The following is a 9,199-nucleotide window of genomic DNA, read 5'->3' as shown; positions in this document are numbered from 1 at the left end:
ATATACATTTTTTTAACACATTAAGTAGAATATTGTGGCATTTTGCAGTCAAATATTTTTGCATGAAATAAAAGTTAAAGGGGTTGTATAATGCAATTATAATACAATAATTTTAATACAATAATTATTGTATATGAGCTGTATATCTCAGCAGGACTTTTTCAGTATATTGTATTCAGTAGATCTCTACATGTTCTGTGTCCAGCCCCTCTCCCCTTGAGATACTTGTAAGCGTGTTAAAGGGTTAGTTCACCCAAACATTTCTGTCAGTTCTGTCAGTAATCACTCAACCTCATGTTGTTCCAACCCCATAAGACTTTCGTTCATCTTCAGACACAAATAAAGATATTTTTTATTAAATCTGAGAGCTGTCTCACTCCTCCATAGGTTTCTCTGTAATCGAGATCTGCCATCCCAGAAAAGTTGTGTTTTTTTTGTTTTTAACCCACCTCCACCCCCCCGTCTTCGGAGGACAACTTTATTTTATTTTAATTTTTTTGTAAGGCAATATTTTTTTTTAAGTAGGCTACATACACAATATGTTACACAGTGTTGGGGAAAGTTACTTTTAAAAGTAATGCATTACAATATTGCGTTACTCCCCCAAAAAGTAACTAATTGCATTACTTAGTTACTTTTTATGAAAAGTAATGTGTTACATTACTTTTACGTTACTTTTTCTTCTCACCTGGGCTGGGCTTGCTTTTTTGTTTTTTTAATAACAAGACCAACAAAAAAGTTATATTTTTGGCAAATGTTAAGGCCCTTTCACACCAAAAGTGAACTGAATAACCCTCAGGCTGAAGGAAATGTATATTTACGCTTGTACAGTAAAGGGTGCCGCTCAAACTAACCTTTCAGCTGCACTGCTGTTCTGGATTAAAGAACAATAATATACAGGAGAAGGAAGTTCAACACTCTTATTTCTAAATCTTATAAAGTAATTTTTGCTTATTAGTATGGTTGAATTAGATCATTGAAGGTCAGCAGCAAAGACATTAATAAAGTGAGATTAAATTCACAAAGTATATTTGTGTAATTTAATAGTTAATTATAAAAGTTGAGTAAAGTTCTGAGATTGCATTTTACTGTTTTTATTTATTTTAAGCAGTGAGATGAGTAAGTTCACATTTACTCTAGAACTACAATAACCATCATGTTTACACAGCGCACACACCACCACCTCACTTTGTTTCTCTCAACATGGGGACAGGAGAGCTGTCAGTCAATAAATGTGAAAAAGTAACTAGCGTTACTTATTTGGAAAAGTAACTTAGATATTTTATTGCAAATTGAAAAAGTAATGCATTACTTTACTAGTTACTTGAAAAAGTAATCTGATTACGTAACTCAAGTTACTTGTAATGAGTTACCCCCAACACTGATGTTACATTCAAATTACATTTATATTCAGTGCATTTAACTGTTGTCCTACCATAACCTTTCCCCATGTTTTAGTAAGACCCTGGATCCTTATAAGGGCATGGGGGATTAAAGGACCACACATAATGAAACACATAACACCTAAAACACAACAAGGTGACAGACAGACAACAGAAGGAAATGAGACAATATCAGGGCCGAAAAAAACAGTACAGTTGACAGACGCTGGGACGTATTAGTGATTGGGTAGAATGATTAGTGATTTACATTAGGTGGTCACAGTTACGTTGTTAAAAGGGGTTGGAAAACATGTTATGCAAAAGTGTAGTTAGTGTATGCCTATTTTTTAATGTGTAAAGTGGTAGCTGCAGGGGCAAAAAAAAAGAAGAGAAAAAAAAGCCCTATATAAATAACGTAAAAGAGATAGGAAGAGTGTGGTATTACAAAGCGTAGAAGACAGGTGTATGTCTGGTAATGTACTTGGTTTGTAGTTAAATTTAGAAATGTCAGAAAAGGAGACCAGGTGTCTTCAAAGGCTGACATTTTCTTTCCTGTTTTCATTATGTTTTTCCATAGAAATATATTCTAAAATTAAATTAGTCCAATGATTAATATTGCAAAATTTCTTAGATTTCCAATTTTGGAGGACTACTTTCTTAGCAAGAACTAGAGAGATGAGCAACGGATTCCTGAATTTTTGCGGGATGTGGATTTCAGAGATGTCACCAAGGAGACGATGGGATTCTGTAGCTCAGGAAGGTAGACAGTGTCTCAGTGACCGTAATCCAGATAGAGTAAACTGGTTGACAGAGCCACATGGCATGTAAATAGTCATCTGTACTACCTAAAGAAGAAAAGTTAGTAAAGACATTGTTAAAATATTCCAAGTGGCTCAACCTTAAGTTTATCAAGCGACGAGAATACTTTTTGTGTGCAAAAAATAGTGAAAATAGTGAAAATAGTGAGCCTCCGTTCTGACGTACAACCCAGAAGGGCTGCGTTGTTACATTACGTGAAGAAAACACAGAAGAAAAAGTTGAATAAAGTTGTTATTTTTGTTTGTTTTTGTGCACAAAAAGTATTCTCGTCGCTTGATAAACTTAAGGTTGAGCCATTGTAGTCACTTGGACTATTTTAATGATATCTTTAATAACTATTAAAGATTTTGTAAGCCAAACAAAATCTAAAGTTAATGGTTTAAGGGTCAAGAGGCCAACTAAAACACTGATGACCATAACGGTGACTTAACATTACGGTTTTCTCCTTTAGTGATTCTGCTTGTTAACATCAGGTGTCTTCAATGTTGGCAATAAAAAATAAAGAGTTCTTTATTCATCTTTGACGTCTGTCTGTTCTTCAGATATTTTTGTTTAAAAAAAATTGTTGTAAATTTTACTCATTTTAAATGGTTAACTTTTAAGGAATTAATTTGATTAATTATTACTCAATTCTAATTTGTTAAATTTAATTAATAATATTGCTTGTAATCTGTTGCCACAATTTTATTGAGTGGATATACACTGTAAAAAATGTTGCTGCCTTACATTTTTAAGTACAATCAACTTGGATGTTTAAGTCATTCAACTTAAATTACATTAAACTGACTTAAAAATTAGTTAAAAATTGCTTAACTTATTTTGATGAGTTAAAGCAATGTAAAAACATATGTTGTCAACTTATTGATCATAGCCTATTTATTTACAGTGTGGTCGCATGCATCACTTATAGATGTGCAGTTATTTGAGATGTTGGTGGAGTTTCACTTCATTTTACTACAGAATAATGTAACGAGGCGTCACTCGAATTGGAATCCATCAGCAAGCTTTTATTAAAACCGTGGTCAAACAGGCAATGGTCAGATTCCAGCAAACACAGCAACGTAGGACAGACACAGTCGTGGTCGAAAAGCAGGCAGGAGATCAGGGCGGTCGGAGAACAATCACAGATAAGTAACAAAGCAGATAGTCCAAAAGGCAGGCGGCAGAGAATCATAAACAGGGAACAGACTGGGTCACAACAGGAAGGCAATACAGAAATAAACGCTCAGAACCATAGTAATACAAGACTTCACAAGGAAGAATGGTGGAGAGACAGTTTATATAGGTCCAAGAATGAGCTACAGCTGAGCAACATAATCAGTGGCAGGTACGGGGCTGATGGGAAATGTAGTGTGTGAGTGAAAAGTCAATATTCGGGTGAGGGAGCCCTCTGATGGTCAAAGGAGGGAATCGCGGAGTTCGTCTCTGTGACAAGCAGCTTCACATCAGCTCATCTGTCATTTTATTACTGAAGCAGTTTTGAAGAGTTTGTCTTTTCATATTTGTGGACTGAAAACACTGAAGATGTTTCACACTGTTTTCTTCTGTCTTCTTCTAAATGTGCAACACACATTTATGTCCAAATATCATGCAAAAGTGGATTTTGCATAATAGGTGCCCTTTAATTCACTCTCTGTGCTGATGCTTCTTCTACAGTAACATTACACATGAGAACGATTCATCCACTCTGTTCTTGAATCAATAACGCTTGCATGTGAGATGACTTTGGTTGATGCTTTCTTGTCAAAGTATAGCAGTTCCAGCTTAAGCCAACTTCTGTTTTAAGGCTCTTAAACTTCTGTGTTTCTCTGTTTCTCTGGCCTCGACCACATCATGAACCCTTTCAGCGGTCGGCTCAATCCCCTTTCTGAAACCAGCATTCCCATGAACTTCATATTGTATTAATGTTGAGTGTCAATCCACAGTATACGAGCCTCTGCTAAACTGCATGTAGTCTCTCATATTATTACACAACCTCACCTTGTTGTTGTGTGATTTAATAAGGCAGACTCTCGCTAATGTGGTGTTTATGTGGAACGTTGGAATCCATAGCGGTTGAATATTAATCATTTTCATATCAGAGAACTCTTCCATCTCCATAAAGCCATTAGAGAAACTCTGAAATCAGTCTGGGAGAAGAAACAATCGAGACATTTAACCCTCTGGAGTCTGAGCTGTTTTCTGGGCCCTGGAGGTGTTCTGACATGCTCTGACATTTGTGCTTTTTTCAGTTATTTATAAACATGTTAATGGCAAAGGTGTAAATTCACTCTATATAGCACAAACAGGGCTACCAAAATATCTGATCAACATGCATGTATATGTTTGAATTTTTAAGAGAATAATGTTTATGCGTGGTTATTGGAAAAAATAAAAATGAAAGTTGCAGAAATAAGGCCACAAAACACATACTAAATATGTGGCAATAAGACTTTTGACTAATGGATGTGGTCGCCTATAGTTTTTTCTTCAAAATTATGTGAAAATAGTCTTGCTTTATCGTTCACATAAAACCATACATTGATTTGAATTGATGTAAAACAGGTTTTGCTTGGAAAGCCAATATGCGAGGGGGGCGTGAACGAGGAGTGGTTTACACCTGAGAAATACAATGTCCCACCCACTCTGCATAATAATGAGCCATTCATTCAGGTGTGAAACTGACTGAGCCACAATGCAAGGACAAAAGATATATTTAGAAGAAGACTTATATTGACCATTTAAGATTTTGCTTACATCTATCTTGTTAATATGTTTTGCTATTTTATTAAAAAGGTTACAACAACAATAATTACAATTTCAACAATATTTCAAGTGTACTCTTTCTTTGTAAAAAAAAATGATTATAGGCCTACATTTTATCTATGTATTCATCAGGGACGTCACTAGGATTGGAAGACGGGGGGGCTTAGCCCCCAGGGTATTTGTAACTTGCGTTACAAAAAAAACAACTATGTTTAGCTGTATTTGTCTCTTCAACCCCGTTACCATCTTCAACCCCTAGTCTCAACCCCGTCACACCAACATTTTTATTAATTATTTTAAGTTTATGAATAAGTAATGTTTGTTGAACTTAGTCAGAAATGTTCAGAGCAATCATAAGAATACTGATTTTAGTTCAAATTCTGAAGTTAAGCCACATCTTTGATAAAAAATGATAGGGTTGCTGTCACAAAAAGTGCCCATTTCAGGCTTTAGTATAGCATAAGTGTAAAATTATATGTACATTTTATGGTGCATGGTACAATTTCTGGTAAGCAATGCTTTTTTATTATTTCAATTCAATTATTGTATTTTTATTTAATATTGACTTATTTGGATAAATATTAGGTACTCAAGATAAGCGTTAATTTTTCTCAAGAAAAAAACAACTCACCTAATGCTGTAAACATACAGAGAGCCCTATCAGCTGGTAGTATTATTTAAGGTTAAAATAACTCAAATTAAATATAATATAATGCATTTTTTTTATTATAATAACTTTATTTAATGATATAAGTAAAAATATAATAAATATGTAATATAAAACACATATTTAGCAAAATACTATCTATAGCTCTTTTTTTTTTTCTTGCCAGCTAACTTATAGCCTATTTATTATGTTCATTAAATGGCTTTCGCTGAGGTAAATGTGACATAATTGTTCTCCAGCTGTGTTATTGACCTCTTCACGCTGATAAAAACACTGATCGATATTATGTATGAGGAATATACATTTCGGTAAGTTGTAGTAGCCTACTGTATCTTTCAACAGTGTTTGTGTTTTTTTACTATTAAGTGTGATTGGAAGTCATTTTTAAATTCCCCAATCAAATATGAATTACTAGATCAGTAAAAAAATCAGTATTTACAATGACAAACACTTTGAGCACTAATGAGAAAATATGTTGCTGTTTGTTCTCAAATTATGTTCTAGGGTGGAAATAAGCCTCCTAGAAATAAACATACAGTAAATGCCAGCATATAAAGCCATTACAAATAAATGAAGATTAATAAATGGCAAAAAAAAATGTAATAATAGAAATGAAACCATTAGGTTTTTGATGTGTGAATATGTGCTTGATCTCGTTCAGCTCTTCTGGATCTGATGTCTTAAACCAGAACAATGACAGTAGCCACGCCCACCAGAGCAGAGAGGACCAATCGGTTCACAGCTTCAGTAGGACCACAACAGTGGACAGAGTCTGAGGAATAAAAGCATCAAACTGAGATCAGATCAGTTCATAAACGCTAATATCAGGAACAGGCAGACGAGCTGGAAAACATGAGAGAGAGAAAAGATAAATACAAACAAATCTAATCAACAATCTTATTTTTGGTTCTTTTTGGTTGAGTCAGTGTTTATATGATCTATTATCTCAAACTATAAAATGTTTCAACAATTAATAAATATGAAAATAGTTGTTAAAAACAAGAATATTTGAAGGACATGAGAAATGATCTCTACTCACCAGAGACAGAAACTCTGAAAGCTTTTAATGAGAAACTTTCTGAGAGCCAAATCTCTCTCGTACTTTTGATCTTTAGTTGATAATCTCCAGCATGTTCAGTTGTGATGTTTGTGATGGTCAGAGATCCAGTTTTATTTTCCAGCTTCAGTCTGTCTCTGAATCTCCCAAGATAATCATCATATACAGTGATTCTGTCGTCCTTTACATTAATTTCAGCTATTAAAATATTTTCATTTCCAAACATCCACCGAATCCATTCATAATCCTTTATTTCAGTGAGATCAGAGTTTACAGTGAGTGATTCTCCCTCCTTCACTGATATTTCAACTGTATCAACAAACAGAAACAGAGTTTGTATCTGAGATATTGATATTCAAATTTCAAATGAACAATAACATAAAACAAAAACAGAAAGGAAGCAAAATGGTGTTTGGATTAATATTGTTTCATTTGATAAAAAAATTAAATGGTAAAACAAATATTTAACCTACCAAAGACAGCGAGAAAGATATCACTGTTCAATCTTGGCAGCCTTCGTTTATAATGTCCAGCATGTTCAGTTGTGATGTTTATGATGGTCAGAGATCCAGTTTGATTGTTCAGCTTCAGTCTGTCTCTGAATCTCCCATCAAGAACATCATCATATACAGCGATTCTGTCGTCCCGTTTATTGATTTCAGCTATTAAAGTGTCTTCATCTCCAAACCTCCACTGAATCACATCATAATTCTTTATTTCAGTGAGATCAGTGTTTAGAGTGACTGATTCTCCCTCCTTCACTGACACTATCGTCACTGATCCTGATACCAAAAACACACACAGAACACACACAACCAGGGTTTGTCAGATTAATACTGTGAAATCACTTAATAATGTTTTACAAAATAATTTAAAATGCCAGTTTGAAATAAACAATATCATAAAACAAACAAAAAGAAACAAAATGGTGTATGAATTAATTTAAAGGTTGTCATTAAATAAAGGTGAAACAAATGTGTTTAACCTCACCATAGGCACCAATATTGATCTTTCTCTTTCTCACACCGTTGATCTGTAGAGAATAATATCCAATCACTTCAGTGATGTTTATGATGGTCAGAGATCCAGTTTGATTGTTCAGCTTCAGTCTGTCTCTGAATCTCCCATCAAGAACATCATCATATACAGCGATTCTGTCGGCCCGTTTATTGATTTCAGCTATTAAAGTGTCTTTATACTTCCACTGAATCACATCATCATCCTTTATTTCAGTAAGATCAGAGTTTAGAATGAATGATTCTCCCTTCATCATAAACTTCAATTCATCTTCATCACCAAACACACCTGAAGAACAGAGTTTTTCACAGATTAAAGCTTTAAAATCACTTGATGTTGGTTTGATGAAGCTTCACTGAAATACTTTTAATCATTTAAATGTGATATTAATAATATTCTGCAGCAATACAAAAACAAAAGTTTACAAGTGAAATAGAGTAGAAATAGATTTATATATGGAACAAAAACTAAATAAAAACACTTTCTTTATTGTTGTAACAAGAACTAGGCTGAATTTACTGTTGCTGTATAAACTCATGCTATGGTTCTTTTCTGTCTTTAGTAGATTTATTAAACGTTATTGTGGATTAACTAACATTTATGAAATCGAATAAAGACACAGAAAAGAAGCACAGCGTGTGCAAACTGGTATATCCATATATCTTTAGTAGATGTTAGTAAATGTTAGTGCTGTCCTGTAACAGTGAATGTTAATCCTCTCTGACTAATTTAACCAGTCATTTATTACATGGAACCAGAATTGAAGCCATAAAAACATATTTAAAAGAAACACAAACAGAAGAAAACAGTGTGAAACATCTTCAGCGCTTTCAGTCCACAAATATGAAAAGACAAACTCTTCAAAACTGCTTTGGTAATAAAATGACAGATGATCTGATGTGAAGCTGCTCTGTAGTGAAATGAAGTGAAACTCCACCAACATCTAAAATAACTGCACATCTATAAGTGTTAATGCATGAACATCTAGCTCTTTATTCCTGATAATTCACGCTCTGACCTTTATCACTTTGAGCTCCAGTGCGCCTCAACTTCTTGTCATTTTAAAGCATAGTAAACACCGACCCATGACGTGTTAAAACTCTTTTGATATTTTCCTATGATTAATATTCATCCACTATGGATTACACCACTGCTGTGACACTCTAAATCAGGGGTGTCAAACTCAGTTCCTGGAGGGCCACAGCCCTGCAGAGTTTAGCTTCAACCCTAATTAAACACACCTGATCAGCTAATCAAGTCCTTCAGGCTTATTTGAAAACTGCAGGTGTGTGTGTGTGTGTGTGTTGAAGTAGGGTTGGAACAAAACTCTGGGTGCTTCTCATTTCTTATTTGTGCATCCTCGTTTCCTTTCCTCGCTTCCTTTCCTCGCGTCTCAGCTCCACCCCCTGTAGGATGCGAGGGAAGGCTGCAAGGAAAAGACGCGAGGACGGAGGAATCGAATGTAACTTTTTTTTATACATTGGAATACTTGATCACTCGAGCGTCACTTCA

Source organism: Abramis brama (genome assembly GCF_963993115.1).
Source record: "Abramis brama genome assembly, chromosome: 8".
In the NCBI taxonomy this organism is placed as follows: domain Eukaryota; kingdom Metazoa; phylum Chordata; class Actinopteri; order Cypriniformes; family Leuciscidae; genus Abramis; species Abramis brama.
This window is presented reverse-complemented; position numbering follows the sequence as displayed.